At 41.8% G+C, this 19829-nt stretch overlaps 1 protein-coding gene and 1 long non-coding RNA gene across 3 annotated transcripts in view; one reads left to right on the top strand and one right to left on the bottom strand.

The window, feature by feature from the left end:
- Nucleotides 1-15974, bottom strand: part of LOC106573581 (protein strawberry notch homolog 2) — a 118814-nt gene extending 102840 nt beyond the window's left edge. For both annotated transcript variants that reach the window (XM_014148740.3, XM_014148741.3), the window contains exon 1: nucleotides 15780-15974. The gene's annotated coding sequence lies outside the window, so the exon portion shown is untranslated. The remainder of the gene's footprint in view (nucleotides 1-15779) is intronic.
- A 1122-nt stretch (nucleotides 15975-17096) lies between these two features.
- The window catches only part of LOC145861103 (uncharacterized), a 30510-nt gene continuing 27777 nt past the window's right edge, over nucleotides 17097-19829 (top strand). Inside the window, exon 1 of the long non-coding RNA XR_014380902.1 lies at nucleotides 17097-17222. This is a non-coding gene — a long non-coding RNA (uncharacterized LOC145861103). The remainder of the gene's footprint in view (nucleotides 17223-19829) is intronic.

The following is a 19829-nucleotide window of genomic DNA, read 5'->3' as shown; positions in this document are numbered from 1 at the left end:
TAAAGTCACCATTGGCCTCATGGTGAAATCCCTGACCAGTTTCCTTCAACTCCGGCAACTGAGTTACAAAGGACGCCTGCATCTTTGTAGTGTCAGGGTGCATTGATAAACCATCCAAAGTGTAATGAAGAACTTCACCATGTTCAAAGGGATATACTCAAAGTATTTTTTTTACCCATCTACCAATAGGTGCCCTTCTTTGCGAGGCATTGGAAAACCTCCCTGGTATTTGTGGTTGGATCTGTGTTTGAAATTCACTGCTCGACTGAGGGACCTTATAGATACTTGTATGTGTGGGGGACAGAGATGAGGTAGTCATTAAACAATCATGTTAAACGCTATTATTGCACAGAGTGTGTCCATGCAACTCGTGTGACTTGTTAAACACATTTTTACATCTGAACTTATTTACGCTTGTCATAACAAAATGGGTTGAATACTTAGACACATTTCAGATTTTACATTTTCATTCATTTGTGAACATTCCCAAAAACATAATTCCACTTTGACGTTATGGGGTGTAGGCCAGTCACAAAAAAAAATCTTCATTTAATCCATTTTATATTCAGGCTGTAAGGCAACAGGTGAGGAGGCACTGTAGGTGAGCTCAACCTGAGGTGGGGTTAAAAGGGAGTTGGAGGTAATCCTCCTAAATCAAACATGAGATAATCCACTGAGAATGATCATTCCGATTGACCCTGAGAGATCCAGCATTAGGGGGAGGAGTCCTGGAGAGATCAGCTCCTCTTTCACCAGGTCAGAGAGAAGAGAGAACACTAGCCTGGTCCCAGATCTGTATGTGATTAATAGCACGGACAGACCAGTAGGATTGTCGAGTGTCTGTCGGCCGAGAGTACTTAGCACCCCTGAACAAAGTGCCGGATGTAATTTACAAACCAATTTTACATGTAGAAATGGGCGAAAAATGGTGGCTGTGAGTCGCCCACCAGCAGGTGGTGCTTATAACACAGCACAGTCAGCAAGTGAATGGTGAACAATTACGCAATCTACTGAACCCAACCACCTGAACTCAATAAAACCTTTGACAATGAAATTAGCAGAAAGAACGCTACTGCGTTGCATTGAAGATTGACAAAGAGTCCAAGGCAAGAGTTTAGAGGACTCGGTCACCAGTCACCAGTGTTGTAGTAGTCACTAAACCTAGAGTCCGAGTCGAGTCCCAAGTCTCCTGTCCTCGAGTCACGTGTCCCTACGGCTAAGTTCGATTCAAGTCCGACTCAGTCACCAATGGTCAAGTCACAAGTCCCTATGGCTAAAGTCATTACTAATACTGCCGGCTTGATGCTCTTCTATAGCTAAATTCGCACCTCTATTGATTTGGCTCAGATTTGGTTGAAGAAATCTTCCCAGCAACAACTAGTGGCGGGCTGGCAGGAAGATTTTATTTGAGCATTGAAGTAACGCAAAGATTTTCTTCCTATTGTCCAATGGTCATAATTGCCTGCAATATGCAATAGCCTATGAAACAAATAAGTACTTCATACACATATTTTAAAATAATGTTCAATAATTATGTCAAATCCGTAATGTTTTGAAGGGATGGTGTCTAGAAGGAATTGGCTATTGCTCCTGTCAGATTGACCAGATTATTATTTGCAATAATTGTAACAGGCTCTCAGCTACTTTTTTGTAATTGCCCACTGATATTTGTGTAGGTTTTTTATTGCAGAGTGAAAAGTAAAGAACGAGACAAATTCAAAGACAGCCTATACTCAAGGGGAGAGAGTATACTATTCAATACTATTGTTTTACATTTCCAAGAGCAGTTTTTGTTTCTTAACCAGGCAAAGCTAAATAGTAGGCTGGTGATTGGTGGTAACCGTGAAGCAAGAGCCGCTTGTGCGATGTGCAGCCTATGATCAAGGCGAAGTCAGAGCGCAGCCTGCTACATATCATTTGCTTCGCCGCAGCTCAACAGCTGATGTCGACTGTGCGCCGGTGTGGCACGTCCTTCGCACTGCTATAGAACAGAACACTGGCTTCTCTGTGCAACCAGTGCTGTTAATATTATGCTTATCATAGCAGCCTATCCAGTCCAAGTGCAAATACAAGTCAAGGAAGGTGAGTCCGAGTCACCAAAATTCGAGTCCAAGTCGAGTCACAAGTCATGAAAATTGGGATGAGTCGGACTCGTGTCCGAGTCCTGGACTCGAGAACTACAACAGTGCCACCTATGATATTTGGAGTGCTCTGGGGACATGGCTTGGGTGTAGACAGAGGCTGCGGAAGGGTGACTAGGGCCCTATAAAATCTGCATTGCAGAGAAAGCGGACGGAATCACGGAATCCAGACATTAAAACGAATTCAACAATATATATAAAAAAATGTTTTTCATAGGAAATCAACTAAATGTATTGAACTTATTTGAACACTCATTACATTTGCCCAAGTTAATCATAAGACATGAACAAAATGCATCAGTGATTCGTATTTTCCTGCAACTTTCTGAAACAGCAACATGAACGACCCTGTCTGTCTGTGTGCGTGTATATGTCCACACTATGTCTAGCGATGACGCTAATGATAACCTTCTTCTGGTAGAGATGGAAAGGCTTTCCCAAAATCTTCTCAATTAAAATGTTAAGTACAAAGTAGACGATGCCTACCTAACCAAACAATGGTCTCTAGCTGGTGCATTAAAGGGTAACTACACCCAAAAGTCTACATTCCTTAGATTTTTCTCAGCCCTCAAAAGTGGTTTCCTGATGTGGTTTAAGCATTGTTGTGGCCTTAGAAAATACAATGTTGTTAATCTATAAAAAAAAGTGCCGGACGTAATTTACAAACTGATTTTACATGTAGAAATGGGCAAAAATGTACTTTGTCAGTCGCCCACGGCAGGAGGTCCCATGTAAACAAAAGAGGCATTTCACTGTACTTGTGCACGTGACCTTAAAACAAGAAACCATCAGCAAGTGAACAAAACATTGTTTTCCCCCTGCTTTTGTCTGTGATAAGGGTTCCCGTCTCTCTGACCTGGTGAAAGAGCTGATCGCTCTAGGATTCCTCTCCTTAATGCTGGATCTCTCAGGGTCAATTGGAATGAACATTCTCAGGAGATGATCTCATGTGTTTGACTTAGGAGGATTACATCCAACTCCATTTTAACACCACCTCGGGTTGAGCTCACCCATGTATGATAAGAGCAAATATTTAGCCTTGTGGTGACAGCTTCAACAGTCCTATATTTTTAGAGGATGAATTAGAGAATTTTTTATTTGTTTTTTTCAAATCTTGACGTACTGTCTCGTCTGTGGTGTCGTATAGCTCCGTGCCTGTCAGTGTGTTTGAGAAGGGATTGCCCTGTGGGCCCCAGTGGTGAGAAGTAGAGAGAATGTCACAGGTCGGGCAGAGCAGAAACTAGATCAGTCCCCTTAGCACCTGTCCACTCTAGCAAGCAGCTACCTACAAAGTGAAAAGACAAACATATTTGTATATTGTATTCATTAAGGATCCCCATTAACTGTTGTCAATGCAGCAGCTACTCTTCCTGGGGTCCAGCAACATTAAGGCAGTTATATACAATTTAAAATATTACATTTCATAACATATTAAGTGTGTACCCTCAGGCCACTACTCTACTACCACATATCTACAAAATCCATGTGTAGGTGTAGAGTGTGTGTCTTATCACCTGTATGTGTAAGCGTGTCTGTGTGTCTCTCTTCATAGTCCCCGCTGGTCCATAAGGTGTATTTTTTATTGGTTTTTTTTTAAATCTGATTCTACTGCTTGCATCAATTACTTGATGTGAAATAGAGTTCCATGTAGCCATGGCTCTATGTAGTACTGTGCGCCTCTCAGTCTGTTCTGGACTGTGAAGAGACCTCTGGTGGCATGTCTTGTGGGGTATGCATGGGTGTCCGAGCTGTGTGCTAGTATACTGAACAAAAATATAAACGCAAAGATTTTACTGAGTTACAGTTCAAATAAGGAAATCAGTCAATTGAAATAAATGAATTAGCCCCGAATCGATGGATTTCACATGATTGGGCAGGGTCGCAACCATGGGTGGACCTGGGAGTGCATAGGCCCACCCACTGGGGAGTCATGCCCAGCTAATCAGAAATAGTTTTCACCCAAAAAACGGGCATTATTACAGACAAAAATACTCAGTTTCATCAGCTGTCCGGGTGGCTGGTCTCAGACGATCCCGCAGGTGAAGAAGCTGGGTGTGGAGGTCCTGGGCTGGCGTGGTTACACATTTTCTGCTTTTCTGAGGCCAGTTGGACGTTCGGCAAAATCTTCTAAAACAACGGCTTATAGTAGAGAAATATAAATTTAATTCTCTGGTAACAGCTTGGGTGGACATTTCTGCTATCAGCATGCCAACTATGGCATTGTGTCGGGTGACATTTTAGAGTGGCCATTTATTGTCCCCAGCACAAGGTGCACCTGTGTAATGATCATGCTGTTTAATCAGCTTCTTAATATGCCACACCTGATAGGTGGATGGATTATCTTGGCAACGGTGAAATACTCTTCTGGGATCTTTTATTTCAGCTCATGACACCAACCCTTTACATGTTGAGTTTATATTTTTGTTCAGTATAGTTTAAAAACAGACAGCTCGGTGCATTCAGCATGTCAAAACTTAATACAAAAACAAGTAAAGATGAAGCCAGTGTTAGTTTTCCGTGTACATTTGAGGGCCAGCTGTGCTTCCAATTGTAATTTTTCTAAGTCACTGTGTGGCACCTGACCACACGACTGGACAGTAGTCCAGGTGTGACAAAACTAGGGCCTGTAGGACCTGCCTTGTAAAGAAGGCAGAGCAGCGTTTTATTATGAGCAGACTTCTCCCCATCTTAGCTACTGGGTTAGAGGGTTTGGCCATCCGGGATGTCCTTGTCCCATCGCGCTCTAGCGACTCCGGTTGCAAAGCATACTAATCATTATTTATTATAATGATGCTAATAATAATAATAATAATAACAATAAGGAGATCAAGAAAAAGGAGGGTATAGGAGCGAGAGCTGCGTGCATGTGTGTAACAAACAGGTGCTGTTCGATTACAATATTATTTTTCTGCCTGTTTGGAACAGTGTAAACACTAAATACATTAAGTAATACCAGCCTGTTCTAACGCAAAAACATTTGTACGCCTTTATTACAGCATAGCAAAAGATTTTTAAAAATACAGAATCTGTAAAATTGCTTTCTCTGACATTTTGCCATTGCATTAGGCTAGGTGCTCACGGAATGAGTAGGTTATTAAACAAACACTCAAACAGGCAACAGATGCAAGATCTGTCTTATTTCTGTAAATATACAGTACCAGTCAAAAGTTTGGAAACACCTACTCATTCAGGGGTTTTTTCTATATTTTTACTATTTTCTACAATGTAGAATAATAGTGAAGACATCAAAACTATGAAATAACATACGGAATCATGTAGAAACCAAAGAAGTGATAAACAAATCAAAATATATTTTAGATTTAAGATTCTTCAAAGTAGCCACCCTTTGCCTTGATGACAGCTCTGCACACTCTTGGCATTCGCTCAACCAGCCTCAGGAGGTAGTCACCTGGAATGCATTTCAATTAACTGGTGTGCCTTGTTTAAAGTAAATGTGTGGAATTGCTTTCCTTAACGCATTTGAGCCAATCAGCTGTATTGTGACAAGGTTGGGGTGATATACAGAAGACAGCCCTATTTGGTAAAATACCAAGTCCATATTATGGCAAGAACAGCTCAAATTGGCAAAGAGAATTCACAGTCCATCACTACTTTAAGACATGAAGGTCAGTCAATCCAGAAAATGTCAAGAACTTTGAAAGTTTATTAAAGTGCAGTTGCAAAAACCATCAAGCGCTATGATGAAACTGGCTTTCATGAAGACCGCCACAGGAAAGGAAGACCCAAAATTACCTCTGCTGCAGAGGATAAGTTCATTAGAGTTACACTGGTGACACTGTCAGTGATTTATTTAGAATTCAAGGCACACTTAACTCGCCTAGCTACCACAGCATTCAGCAGCGATACACCATCCAATTTGGTATGCGCTTAGTGGGACTGTCATTTGTTTTTCAACAGGACAATGACCCAACACACCTCCAGGCTGAGTAAGGGCTATTTTACCAAGAGGGAGAGTGATGGAGTGCTGCATCAGATGACCTGGCCTCCACAATCACCCGACCTCAACCCAATTAAGATGGTTGGGATGAGTCGGACAGCAGAATGAAGGAAAAGCAGCCAACAAGTGCTCAGCATATGTGGGAACTCCTTCAAGACTGTTGGAAAATAATTCCTGGTCAAATCAAAACTTAATTGGTCACATACACATGGTTAGCAGATGTTAATGTGAGTGTAGCGAAATGTTTGTGCTTCGAGTTCAGACAGTGCAGTAATATCTAACAAGTAATCTAATAATTTCACAACTACCTTATACACACACAAGTGTAAAGGAATGAATAAGAAAATGTACATATAAATATATGGATGAGCGATGGCCGAACGGCATAGGCAATATGCAGTAGATGATATAGAGTACAGTACATACGAGATGAGTAATGTAGGGTATGTAAACATTATATTAAGTGGCATTGTTTAAAGTGGCTAGAGATTTATTAAAGTGGCTAGAGATTGAGGTTGTATGTTGGCAGCAGCCACTCAATGTTAGTGATGGCTGTTTAACAGTCTGATGGCCTTGAGATAGAAGCTGTTTTTCAGTCTCTCGGTCCCAGCTTTGATGCACCTGTATTGGCCTCGCCTTCTGGATGATAGCGGGGTGAACAGGCAGTGGCTCGGGTGGTTATTGTCCTTGATGATCTTTTTGGCCTTCCTGTGACATCGGATGGTGTCGGTGTCCTGGAGGGCAGGTAGTTTTCCCCCGGTGATGCGTTGTGCAGACCTCACTACCCTCTGGAGAGCCTTACGGTTGTGGACGGAGCAGTTGCCGTACCAGGCGGTGATACAGCCCGACAAGATGCTCTCGATTATGCATCGGCAAAAGTTTGAGTGTTTTTGGTGACAAGCCAAATTTCTTCAGCCTCCTGAGGTTGAAGAGGCGCTGTTGCGCCTTTTTCACCACGCTGTCTGTGTGGGTGGACCATTTCAGTTTGTCAGTGATGTGTACGCCGAGGAACTTAAACTTTCCACCTTCTCCACTACTGTCCCGTCGATGTGGGTAGGGGGTGCCCCCTCTGCTGTTTCCTGAAGTCCACGATTATCTCCTTTGTTTTGTTGACGTCAGTTTGAGGTTATTTTCCTGACACCACACTCCGAGGGCCCTCACCTCCTCCCTGTAGGCCGTTAATGACGAGTTCGGAGGGTACTATGGTGTTGAATGCTGAGCTGTAATCGATGAACAGCATTCTTACATAGGTATTCCTCTTGTCCAGATGGGTTAGGGCAGTGTGCAGTGTGATTGCGTTGTCTGTGGACCTATTGGGGCGGTAAGCAAATTGGAGTGGGTCTAGGGTGTCAGGTAGGGTGGAGATAATATGATCCTTGACTAGCCTCTCAAAGCACTTCATGATGACGGAAGTGAGTGCTACAGGGCGATAGCTAAGGTAACTGAGCTAAACAAACTATCTTGGGAACAGGAACAATGGTGGCCCTCTTGAAGCATGTGGGAACAGCAGACTAGGATAGGGATTGATTGAATATGTCCGTAAACACACCAGCTAGGTGGTCTGCGCATGTTCTGAGGACACGGCTAGGGATGCCATCTGGGGCGGCAGCCTGCGAGGGTTAACAATTTTAAATGTTTTACTCACGTTGGCTGCGGTGAAGGAGAGACCGCAGGTTTTGGTAGTGGGCCGTGTCAGTGGCACTGTATTGTCCTCAAAGCGAGCAAAGAAGTTGTTTAGTTGGTCTGGGAGCAAGACATCGGTGTCCGCGACGGGGCTGGTTTTCTTTTTGTAGTCCGTGATTGAATGTAGACCCTGCCACATACTTCTCGTGTCTGAGCCGTTGAATTGCGACTCTACTTTGTCTCTATACTGACGCTCAGCTTGCTTGATTGCCTTGAAGGGAATAGCTACACTGTTTGTATTCGGTCATTTCAGGTCGCTTTGCCATGATTAAAAGCAGTGGTTCGCGCTGCTTGATTTGTTTAACACTTTTGGTTTCTACATAATTCCATGTGTTATTTCATAGTTTTGATTTCTTCACTATTATTCTACAATGTAGAAAATACAAAAAATAAAGAAACTTTTGACTGGTAGTGTATATCGAAAGCCAGGCACATTTAACAGTTAGGCTATTGATTATAGACCTAATTAAGTTGGGGTTTCCTCCCTCCTCAATTTTCTTAGAAAATTAAGCTAAGGCAAGGGCGTTTTCCTCATCATTGCTGCTGCTCAATCTTAATATGCTGGTTAACTTTGCTATTATGCACATAGCAACATTGGGAAAGGCGCCAATTCTACAGCGCACTAGAGACTGTTTCAGAACAGTGGATAGCGACCTTATCCAACACGGGAGAAAGCGAATTTGTTATAAAATAATAATGATATTTATTAGAGTTGCACCATTATTTTTACATAATATAACCACATACAAGTTCAGTATCACATGTCTTAGAGTGATGGACTGTGCCATCCCTGTGGCCTCCACTGAGACAGGTGAAAATCACAGGTGTCTTGTGCACCATGGGGAGAGAAAAAAATAATCATATGCAACTGCTCGACTAAAGAAATCTTGGTCTACCAACAGCTTATTGATCAGTCGATAAATAGTGTATTATCCAGATACAGAATTAACACTTGGTGGTCTACAGCAGCTTCCCACAAGAATGGGCTTTACAGTGGGGGGAAAAAGTATTTGATCCCCTGCTGATTTTGTACGTTTGCCCACTGACAAAGAAAGGATCAGTCTATAATTTTAATGGTAGGTTTATTTGAACAGTGAGAGACAGAATAACAACAAAAATATCCAGAAAAACACGTCAGAAATGTTATAAATTGATTTGCATTTTAATGAGGGAAATAAGTATTTGACCCTCTCTCAATCAGAAAGATTTCTGCCTCCCAGGTGTCTTTTATACAGGTAACGAGCTGAGATTAGGAGCACACTCTTAAAGGGAGTGCTCCTAACCGCAGCTTGTTACCTGTATAAAAGACACCTGTCCACAGAAGCAATCAATCAATCAGATTTCAAACTCTCCACCATGGCCAAGACCAAAGAGCTCTCCAGGGATGTCAGGGACAAGATTGTAGACTTACACAAGGCTGGAATGGGCTACAAGACCATCGCCAAGTAGCTTGGTGAGAAGGTGACAACATTTGGTGTGATTATTCGCAAATGGAAGAAACACAAAAGAACTCAATATCCCTCGGCCTGGGGCTCCATGCAAGATCTCACCTCGTGGAGTTGCAATGATCATGTTTACAGTGAGGAATCAGCCCAGAACTACACGGGAGGATCTTGTCAATGATCTCAAGGCAGCTGGGACCATAGTCACCAAGAAAACAATTGGTAACACACTATGCCGTGAAGGACTGAAATCCTGCAGCGCCCGCAAGGTTCCCCTGCTCAAGAATACATATACATGCCCATCTGAAGTTTGCCAATGAACATCTGAATGACTCAGGAGGACAACTGGTGAAAGTGTTGTGGTCAGATGAGACCAAAATGGAGCTCTTTGACAACTCAACTCGCCGTGTTTGGAGGAGGAGGAATGCTGCCTATGACCCCAAGAACACCATCTCCACCGTCAAACATGGAGGTGGAAACATTATGCTTTGGGGGTGTTTTTCTGCTGAGGGGACAGGACAACTTCACCGCATCAAAGGGACGATGGACGGGGCCATGTACCGTCAAATCTTGGGTGAGAACCTCCTTCCCTCAGCCAGGGCATTGAAAATGGGTCGTGGATGGGTATTCCAGCATGACAATGACCCAAAACACACGGCCAAGGCAACAAAGGAGTGGCTCAAGAAGAAGCACATTAAGGTCCTGGAGTGGCCAAGCCAGTCTCCAGACCTTAATCCCATAGAAAATCTGTGGAGGGAGCTGAAGGTTCGAGTTGCCAAATGTCAGCCTCGAAACCTTAATGACTTGGAGAAGATCTGCAAAGAGGAGTGGGACAAAATCCCTCCTGAGATGTGTGCAAACCTGTTGGCCAACTACAAGGAACGTCTGACCTCTGATTGCCAACACGGGTTTTGCCACCAAGTACTAAGTTATGGTTTGCAGAGGGGTCAAATACTTATTTCCCTCATCAAAATGCAAATCATTTCATAACATTTTTGACGTGCGTTTAAAAAAAAAAATGTTGTTATTCTGTCTCTCACTGTTCAAATAAACCTACTATTAAAATTATAGACTGATCATTTCTTTGTAAGTGGGCAAACGTACAAAATCAGCAGGGGATCAAATACTTTTTTCCCCCCACTGTATGTGCGGCAGGTGAACCTGTAGCCATTTTACTTCAGCAGTATTTAGCATGAGATCTTAGCATGAAGCTTTACAGGAATGTGGCTCTGTATAAAGACCGCAACACCGCCCCCAATAGCATTTCTGTCTTTTCTGTAGATGTTATAGCCATGCATTGCTACCACTGAATCAAAAAGTATTATCTTAGTAAGTTTCAGAGATCAGAATAGGAATATGTCTGAATATGAATATCATCTGTTACTAGTAATTTATTGATTTCATGAACCTTTTTTCTTAGGCTTCATACGTTAATGTGGGCTATATTTAGCACTTTTCTGGGATGCTTGATTGTTTTTAATCGCTTTACTGGGAAGCTTAGCAGAAGTAACAATGCAAATTAGGTTACTTACATTGTGACTGAACGCCCCTAGGATAATTTACATTTGATGCAGGATTACTACAACTCAGCGACACAATGGTAGGGATTACTGATCTGGGCTTGGGTCATTGAAAAGTCATTGTCTCAACGCAGCCTTCAAAATGTGTGGCCAGAGTCCAGGAGACAAGATGATTTGGATGGATCATTTCTGTAGAGCATATTCTGTTTCCAGAAGGTGTCAAAGTTGCCTATAAAAGTTCCAACTGAGCTACAGTAATATTTTAGCCAGGTGTGTAATGCCAGAAGCCTACTGCATCTTTCACACCCACCGCCCAACAATGGTACCGGACATGAAATAATTGGCCGCTTTTTGGAATCTTTGAAAGCAAAAACCCATTATTTAAAATCATTGTTCAGCAGTTCCAAGCTAGCCCTCTTAATGACGTTTGACCTCACATGGACTACGACAGCATCAGCTCCCGGCAGCTGTCGCAAAACGGTCAGAAGCAGCCTTGTTATGTCCTGTACTTGTGCTCCAAGTTAGCACAGGGTTTTTGCCCCGGGAACAGAGGTGTCTTTTACCATAGAGCTGCCAATGACGACAGCTGGTGCAATGGCCGAAGAGGTCCGGCCGTTCTTTCGCCTCGAGTGGTTTCGCAAACCCCTTGAGGACCGAAGGCAGGTGGGGCCCAGGCTAGCTGGGCTTCAGTGTCTCTCTACTTGACAGGGAATTCTCAACTTGTGCGAGAAATAATTAAAACGGCTATCAAAAACCGTCAGGCCAAGGTAAGTCTACACCAAACACACAAATCATTTGAATGTTTGTCAAATTCAATAAGTTAAAAAAAATGAATGGTGGTGTAGAGTTTTGTAACTCAGGCTAGTAAAACACGTTTTGTCAACAACGGAGGCTGGCACCGGACGTGCTGAGCTTAACTTTGTGATAGGTGTGTGTTCGGATTTGGGAGGAGGATGTGAGGAATAGACTGCGGTGTTGATTGAAAAATCTACCCATGCAAGGCAAGCAAAACAAAAGAATTTAAACAAATCGGTCTGGTGAGTTCTCCTTAAGACAACTCCGTTAAGACAACTCCGAGTGTCTGCCGCTGTCACGCAGAGGATTAAGATAAAGCACATAGAGATCTGGGACCAGGTTATACTTCCAAACGAGTTGACTGAAACCATCCACACAATAAATACCATCCTCTCAACCAGCAACACCTCACTCAATACCTCAGTGTCTAATCTTTCTCCATTAATGAACTACTAATGAAACAGCCCAGCACTGCAGTTTTTACACACATAATTGATAAGAAAATCAGAAATGGCAGCTAATCATCTATTTCTGTAGTTACTCATGGGAATGCTCTGAGTACATGCAAAACGAACTTTTTGTTATTTATGAATACAAATATTACTTATGTTCTGAATACATTTCCAGGTAGCCTACTTCATAAGTACCAGATGTGCGGCTGGGTGTGTGTTAAAATAGAAATCTTACATTTCACTACCCACAATCTAGGCTAGCTTGGACAATGACAGAATCATCTTCATCCATTCATGTGGTTGTTAATGTTGCCCTAATATTTCCTTGCTGGATTAGTCCCATGTTGAAATGACAATGTTTGCCTTTCCAGAGAAGGATGTTGACACTCCTCAGCCTACTGAAAGGCACAGCATTGAGCACCCTCTCCTGCATTTTAATCATCTTCAGAATGGCTCTTAGGACATAGCATAGGACATAGCCAACCATAAAAGGCTATATGTGTCGCCTCTGACTGTGTAGTAGGAACAGTATGCCCTTTTTTCCTGCAAGAACCATGGCTCTACAGGCTCATGTTTAATACATGAACCATTAGCCTACCTAATGAAGGCCAGATTCCATGAAAGACGGGAACAGTCAAACCCATTACCCATCCCTGACTCCCCCACCACTCTACATTTTTCACTCTTGCTCCAATCAGCCCAGAAGCCATAAATTAGATTTATCACTAGCTCTGGATTGAGGGGATTGGTAGCACAGCACAAAAAGTCCATGTCAGGGGAAGCAGTGAGCTGACTGCGAAAAAGAGAGCGCTGTTTGGGTGCATTAAATCACACGCCCTGCTCCCTGTCCCTGCTGCGCTCAACAACAGAGCCTTGTGCCCTTCAGAGCTCTGGCAGAAAGGGTAGCGCTGGAGTGCACTTGCTGACGCAGGGGAGGGGGAGCAGTAGAGTAGCACCCCCACACTGAGGCACAGTGACCGGAAGCAAGGCTGTGGATCAACTCACTCAGCCTAGCAGCAAGACATTAATGAACATTGGTATTTTGGTTGTAATACATTTATAAACATAAGATTATCTAGGACTACATCCTATGGAAGACTTAGCCTAAATGTTAGTTTGTATGTTCAATACAAAGAGGTCAACATTTAGCATTTATTATTTATGTAAGATCCATTTGTTTTTGTCAAAACCTATTTTTCACAGGATGTGACAAAATAAGAACAGTGGAGTAGAGTTTTTTACACTCCTGACTATGTCAACTCATGTCACGAAGTGAACAGGTGTCTATTGCTCGAGCTCTGGGGTGCACTGCCGCCAGCAAGGAGAGGGGGGAAGCTTGTGGTTTTCATTCAGTGGGCATATTCCTGCATGATAGTTAAAGAGCCTGTGTGTTGCCATTAAGCTCCAGTAGCCGTGGGGAGCTAGAGAGGTGGCCATTGGCCTTGATGTCATGAATTTCTAACCCTTCTCTATCTCGCTCCCCTCGGCCATGGTGGATAAACAGGAAGCTCAGTAACACAGCATATTCAACACGCAATCAGCAAATAGCATCCCTCACTAGGGGAAATGACCATGGAAAAACTACCATGGCAACCTGTGCCACGGTTAGCATTTTCCCTGACTAGCCTGCAGGCATCGAAGGGACTCTGGCAATTGTACTCTGCTGGGATAAATTGTGAAGTGGCTACAGATTTGTAAGAGAACGGTCATTTGATTTCTTCATGAGCAATTATCCTTAGGCACAAGGAATCAAGAGAATCTCAACTGCCAGCCATAAAAAAAACACTTGTGGTATCATGCCAGGCAGACACAAGAGCTAACCTTTCCACAGCTAGGCCTATAAAGTTACACTGCAGTTGCACACATACTCAGACAAGCAGGACTAAAGCTTAAGGGGTTAAGGGGTCAATGCCTCCTCACAGCTGTCAGTGATCTACAATCCAGGCAAGCTACAATGACACATGCATTGCCTCCTGCTCTTCCCCACTCATAACACACATAAAGCTTCTGCACAATGCGTGCGTCAACATTTCCCTTCATCACAAGTACAGACCAGGGATTTTTCCTCAGTAAGCATAAATCCAAACAGTGTAAAAATATGATCAAAATTAGGGATAGAAAAATGCTTTCAGTATAAACTTAAACGACTAAAACCAGATAGAGAGTATGTAGATAATGAGATCTTTATATTTTTTTATAATATGATCTTTGAGAACTAACAATCACAAATAAAAGCTAGTCAGGGAGAATTTAAAATCCCCAAAACAATTAATTTAGCAGATTTTGTTACTATGTTAGAGCAAAAGAACACAGCATTAGCCAAAGCAAAATGCATAGAATTGCAGGAAATTTGCTTTAAAACAGCAACATTTTCTTTCAGCTCCATGGCAGAATATGTAGAATGGCAGGAATGAGCTTAAAACAGCAACATTTTCTCTCAGCTCCACAAATGTTCGATATGTTGCCAAGATGGGGGCCTCTAAAATTCAGCTGCTCCGACCACACCCATTACCTAAGCCCCCTTTTGAGCCAGAAAAACCCCTGCAGACAGGTCTGGAACTGCATTGTGACTAGAGTCAGTATGCCTGTAAGTGCCTATGGCTCTAAACATGTGACATTCACATAGAAAGGTATTTCAGCCAAACAAGAGATGTGCTGCCTTGCCTTTGACTGTCAGTGACTTATCATGCACCTCGCAACTCTATAATTCTGTGTGGGTTTGCGTGTAACAAATTGAATTAAATTCTAAAATGTCTGTTTTCCATCTGAGCCTTATCCATCTATATTCCATTGGGATATGGTTGTCTACTTTGTATCCATCCTATCAAACGTACTAGCTATGAAAAGAGACATGTTAAATGTAATGTGAATTAGAGTTCCAAAGTTCACATGAAAAGAAAAGCTGGTCACACTGTCCACTGATTCAGAGAGGATTAGGAAAGAAAGCGCGGATGTGAGGGCTATCAATATCACAATGAAAAAAATATATACTTTCAATGTGGAAAACCTGTTGTGTATTCTGTTAACTACATAACTAAAGGTTCAACCGATGATCACTCATACACGTAATACCTAGCTAGCCACTGTTCATAAAAAAACTAACGCGGTTCTTTAGTAAAGGCTTTACATTTATGGTTAGCGTAATAGCCAACAATACCATAGACTTCGTGTAAACACAAGCCTTAACGTTCGCTATCTAGCTACTATAGTTATTTCAAATACTTTCCAGATATCTAGCAAACATAGTTAAGGTTATCTTTAAATGCAAGTCCGATAAATAAAATAAAGTTACTTTGATGACAAATCATGTCCCTACAATGCCGGGAACTACCTAGGCTAGCTAACTAAGTAATACAAAAATATTTAGGGGAAATCTTTGGTACAAAGGCAGAGATAGCTAGCTAGTCACCACTAGCCAAGCCAAGGTGCTCTCTGAGCTAACTAGTTAGTACCAAAAGCGTAGCTAACTAGCATTAGCTGCTGGCTAGACATAACGATAGCTAAACGAAGATTGAAAACTACAAAACAAAAACAGACATTTGACAACAATCTTTCAGTAGCATTAACTTCACGTTAAATACCACTTAGCTACACATTCACCAACGTCAGCTAGCTAAACAAATAGGTACTATCGAAGTGCGACGACTATTAGCTTGCCTGGCTACCAAGCTAACTATGTTGCTCAAACTGCTTGAGAAGTCTTGAGTCGATTTAGCAGGGGATTGATAGCTGACGATGTGTCGTTCGCGCCGTGTTTTAGCTTTATGAAAAGCTTAAATTAAACTTACCACGAATGTGTTTCTTATTCTGAATTCAAGATCCGTTCGCAGTTATGTTTTCAATCGAATTATTGCTTTAAAACGGACCAAAACAAGGAATTTGGTCCAACTTATTATTTTCAGTTGTTTTCTTCACTTCCTGATAGACGCCGCCATCTTGCAAGCAGATATTTCCTCTGCTGTCGTCACTCGGTATGTCACACTGTGGGATACTCCTGCCGCGTTCAATTGCTAGTCGGAACTAGGAAACTCGGAAACTTTCCGACTTGCTAGTTTGTTGAATGCGGCACGTGTATAACTAAAACCAGTTATCAAGTCGTATATTTCCGAGTTTCCTAGTTCCGACTAGTATATGAACGCAGCATCACTTACGTCGCTCATTCATGAGGCATTCAAGACAACTGGGAACTCGGAATATACGAGGTCAAATAATGACGTCTTCAGATCGGAAAGTTGGAGCTCTAAGAAAGAGGTCCGAGCTCCCGAGTTGGATGAACACAATTAGACCCAACCAAATCACGAGAAAACAAAAATATAATTACTTGACACATTGGAAAGAATTAACAAAACAACTGAGCAAACTAGAATTATATTTGGCCCTAAATAGAGACTACACATTGGCAGAGTACCTGACCACTGTGACTGACCCAAACTTAAGGAAAGCTTTGACTATTGAGCAAGGCTGCAGTAGGCAGACCTGGCTCTCATTTACATTTACGTCATTTAGCAGATGCTCTTATCCAGAGCGATTTACTCAAGAGAAGACAGGCTATGTGCACACTGCCCACAAAATTAGGTGGTCTTCCTAACCTCCTGCCAAATGTATGACCATATTAGAGACACATATTTCCCTCAGATTACACAGATCCACAAAGAATTTGAAAACAACCCTGATTTTGATAAACTCCCATATCTACTGGGTGAAATACCACAGTGTGCCATCACAGCAGCAAGATTTGTGACCTGTTGCCACAAGAAAAGGGCAATCAGCGAAGAACAAACACCACTGTAAATACAACCCATATTTATGTTTATTTATTTTCCATTTTGTACTTTAACCATTTACACATCGTTACAACACTGTATATATACATAATATGACATTTGTAATGTCTTTATTCTTTTGGAACTTCTGTGAGTGTAATGTTTGCTGTTCATTTTTGTTTATTTCACTTTTGTATATTATCTACTTCACTTGCTTTGGCAATGTTAACATATGTTTCCCATGCCAATAAAGCCCATTGAATTGAATTGAATTGAATTGAACTGAACGTTCTCCAGTTGGAGCATTTTAGTCGTCTTGAACGCACTGAACTCGGAAGTTGGAGATTTCTGAGTTCCGAGTTCCCAGTTGTTATGAACGCGGCAAAAGTGGCTTGAAGCTCGTGGATCGCATACAGCATTCCTTACCAGCGGAAGTAACTGACGACTGAAAGCAAAACAAATAGATAAGTGAGTACAGAATGTACAGCAATAAACATTGCCACCAATTGCATTTAATACAATTTAGCCAACTGAAACCACAGTCTATCGCCCACCTTCGTAACATTCTCAGCTATTTTGAATAGGCCTATAGCTACATGAGTAAAACAAATACCATCATCAACAATAGTACTTTCAATGCCGGCTGTTTTTAAACTTCAATAATGTTTTTCTAATTTCACTTTTGCTATAGCTTGGCCTACATCATTGGATCAAATGATGTATAGTAAATGGGAAAGTATTAGTCTCAGAAGTTTTCATAATGGCTGGACCCCAGTATGGCATGATCAGCTTGTCCTTTGGTACATGGCCAGTGGTCACTTGTTTGCCTAGGCTGGGACCAAGGCTTGGGTGTTGTCAGACATGGCTCTCACATCCTCTCCTTTGGTTTCAAAATAGGCTACAGACACATCAAATCAAATGTTATGTGTCGCATACGCCTTACCGTGAAATGTTTACTTACAAGCCCTTAACCAACAATGCAGTTTTAAGAAAATAGAATTAAGAAAATATTTACTATAAACAAAAAAAAAGTGTTACACCACTACAACTGATTCAACTTCCTTAAAGCAATAACAGAGAGCCACACAAAAAAGTAATCTCTGTACCAAATAACAATAATATTGTACAAAGTAGCCTCATAGGCCTATACTGTACATTGAACAAAATTAAATGTTAATTCAGCTTCGATACAGACATGGAAACCACAATTAGCCCATAATATTAATACATTTATATTCCCATTAAGGTAAACTAAGAAGCATATTTCGATGAACACGAACAGTGTGTGTATCATTTCCTGGTTTCTGTCATTTTGTCTGCTGAGTTATTGAATGATGCAACTGGAAGAGGTCCAATTGTTTCCAGTAAACACAGCCTTCCTTGTACAAAAGTACCCATTTCCCAACAAAAGGGGTAGAATGAATTACAGGGTGAGGTTAATTGAGACAAATTGACAAGGGACAGACAGGGTGGCACATTGCTTTGTCTGGACAGAGTTGTATCACCTCTTACTGTTATAGTTGCTTCTGCTTCAGCAATTATAATAATGTGGGCCTGGATTGGGGTATAAAGTTTTGGTTGCACATAAAAACAGATGCCAGTAAGTCCTTTACAAACCAAATGAAAGATGATCCAACACTGATAACAAACAGGATGGAACAGGGACATTTTGTAGCTCAAATTATTTCTGGCTCACTTCTGGGTATTGTGTTGTGTAATAGTGTTTTTAGAGATCAACAATGCATATCTCCATTTTCCAGGTCCAAAGACATTTCCTAAAGATCATAATCCAAATTTGATGGTTATGATCTCTCCTCATTTCCCTCATGTACACTTGAAGTCAGAAGTTTACATACACCTTAGCCAAATACATTTAAACTCAGTTTTTCACAATTCCTGACATTTAATCCTAGTAAAAATTCCCTTTCCTAAGTCTGTTAGGATCACCACTTTATTTTATGAATGTGAAATGTCAGAATAATAGTAGAGAGAATTATTTATTTAATCTTTTATTTCTTTCATCACATTCCCAGTGGGTCAGAAGTTTACATACACATTTAGTATTTGGTAGCATTGCCTTTAAATTGTTTAACTTGAATCAAACGTTTCGGGTAGCCTTCCACAAGCTTCCCACAATAAGTTGGGTGTTTTTTGCCCATTTCTCCTGACAGAGCTGGTGTAACTGAGTCAGGTTTGTAGGTCTCCTTACTCGCACACACTTTTTCAGTTCTGCTCACACATTTTCTATAGGATTAAGGTCAGGGCTTTGTGATGGCCACTCCAATACCTTGACCTTGTTGTCCTTAAGCCATTTTGCCACAACTATGGAAGTATGCTTGGGGTCATTGTTCATTTGGAAGACCCATTTGCGACCAGGCTTTAACTTCCTGACTGATGTCTTGAGATGTTGCTTCAATACATCCACATAATTTTCCTTCCTCATGATGCCATCTATGTTGTAAAGTGCACCAGTCCCTCCTGCAGCAAAGCACCCCCACAACATGATGCTGCCACCCCCGTGCTTCACGGTTGGGATGGTGTTCTTTGGCTTGTAAGCCCCCCACTTTATCCTCCAAACATAACGATGGTCATTATGGCCAAACAGTTATATTTTTGTTTCATCAGACCAGTGGACATTTCTCCAAAAAGTACGATCTTTGTCCCCATGTGCAGTTGCAAACCGTAGTCTGGCTTTTTTATGGCGGTTTTGGAGCAGTGGCTTCTTCCTTCCTTTCAGGTTATGTCGATATAGGACTCGTTTCACTGTGGATATAGATACTTTTGTACCTGTTTCCTCCAGCATCTTCACAAGGTCCTTTGCTGTTGTTCTGGGATTGATTTGCACTTTTCGCACCAAAGTACTTTAATCTCTAGGAGACAGAACACGTCTCCTTCCTGAGCGGTATGACGGCTGCGTGGTCCTATGGTGTTTATACTTGCGTACTATTGTTTGTACAGATTAACGTGGTACCTTCAGGCGTTTGGAAATTGCTCCCAAGGATGAACCAGACTTATGGAGGTCTTGGCTGATTTCTTTTGATTTTCCCATGATGTCAAGCAAAGAGGCACTGAGTT

The sequence above is a fragment of the Salmo salar genome, chromosome 16, assembly GCF_965601325.2.
Source record: "Salmo salar chromosome 16, fSalSal1, whole genome shotgun sequence".
Classification (NCBI taxonomy): Eukaryota; Metazoa; Chordata; class Actinopteri; order Salmoniformes; family Salmonidae; genus Salmo; species Salmo salar.
Note: the sequence above shows the minus strand (reverse complement) of the source record. Positions and strands in the feature narration are given on the sequence as shown.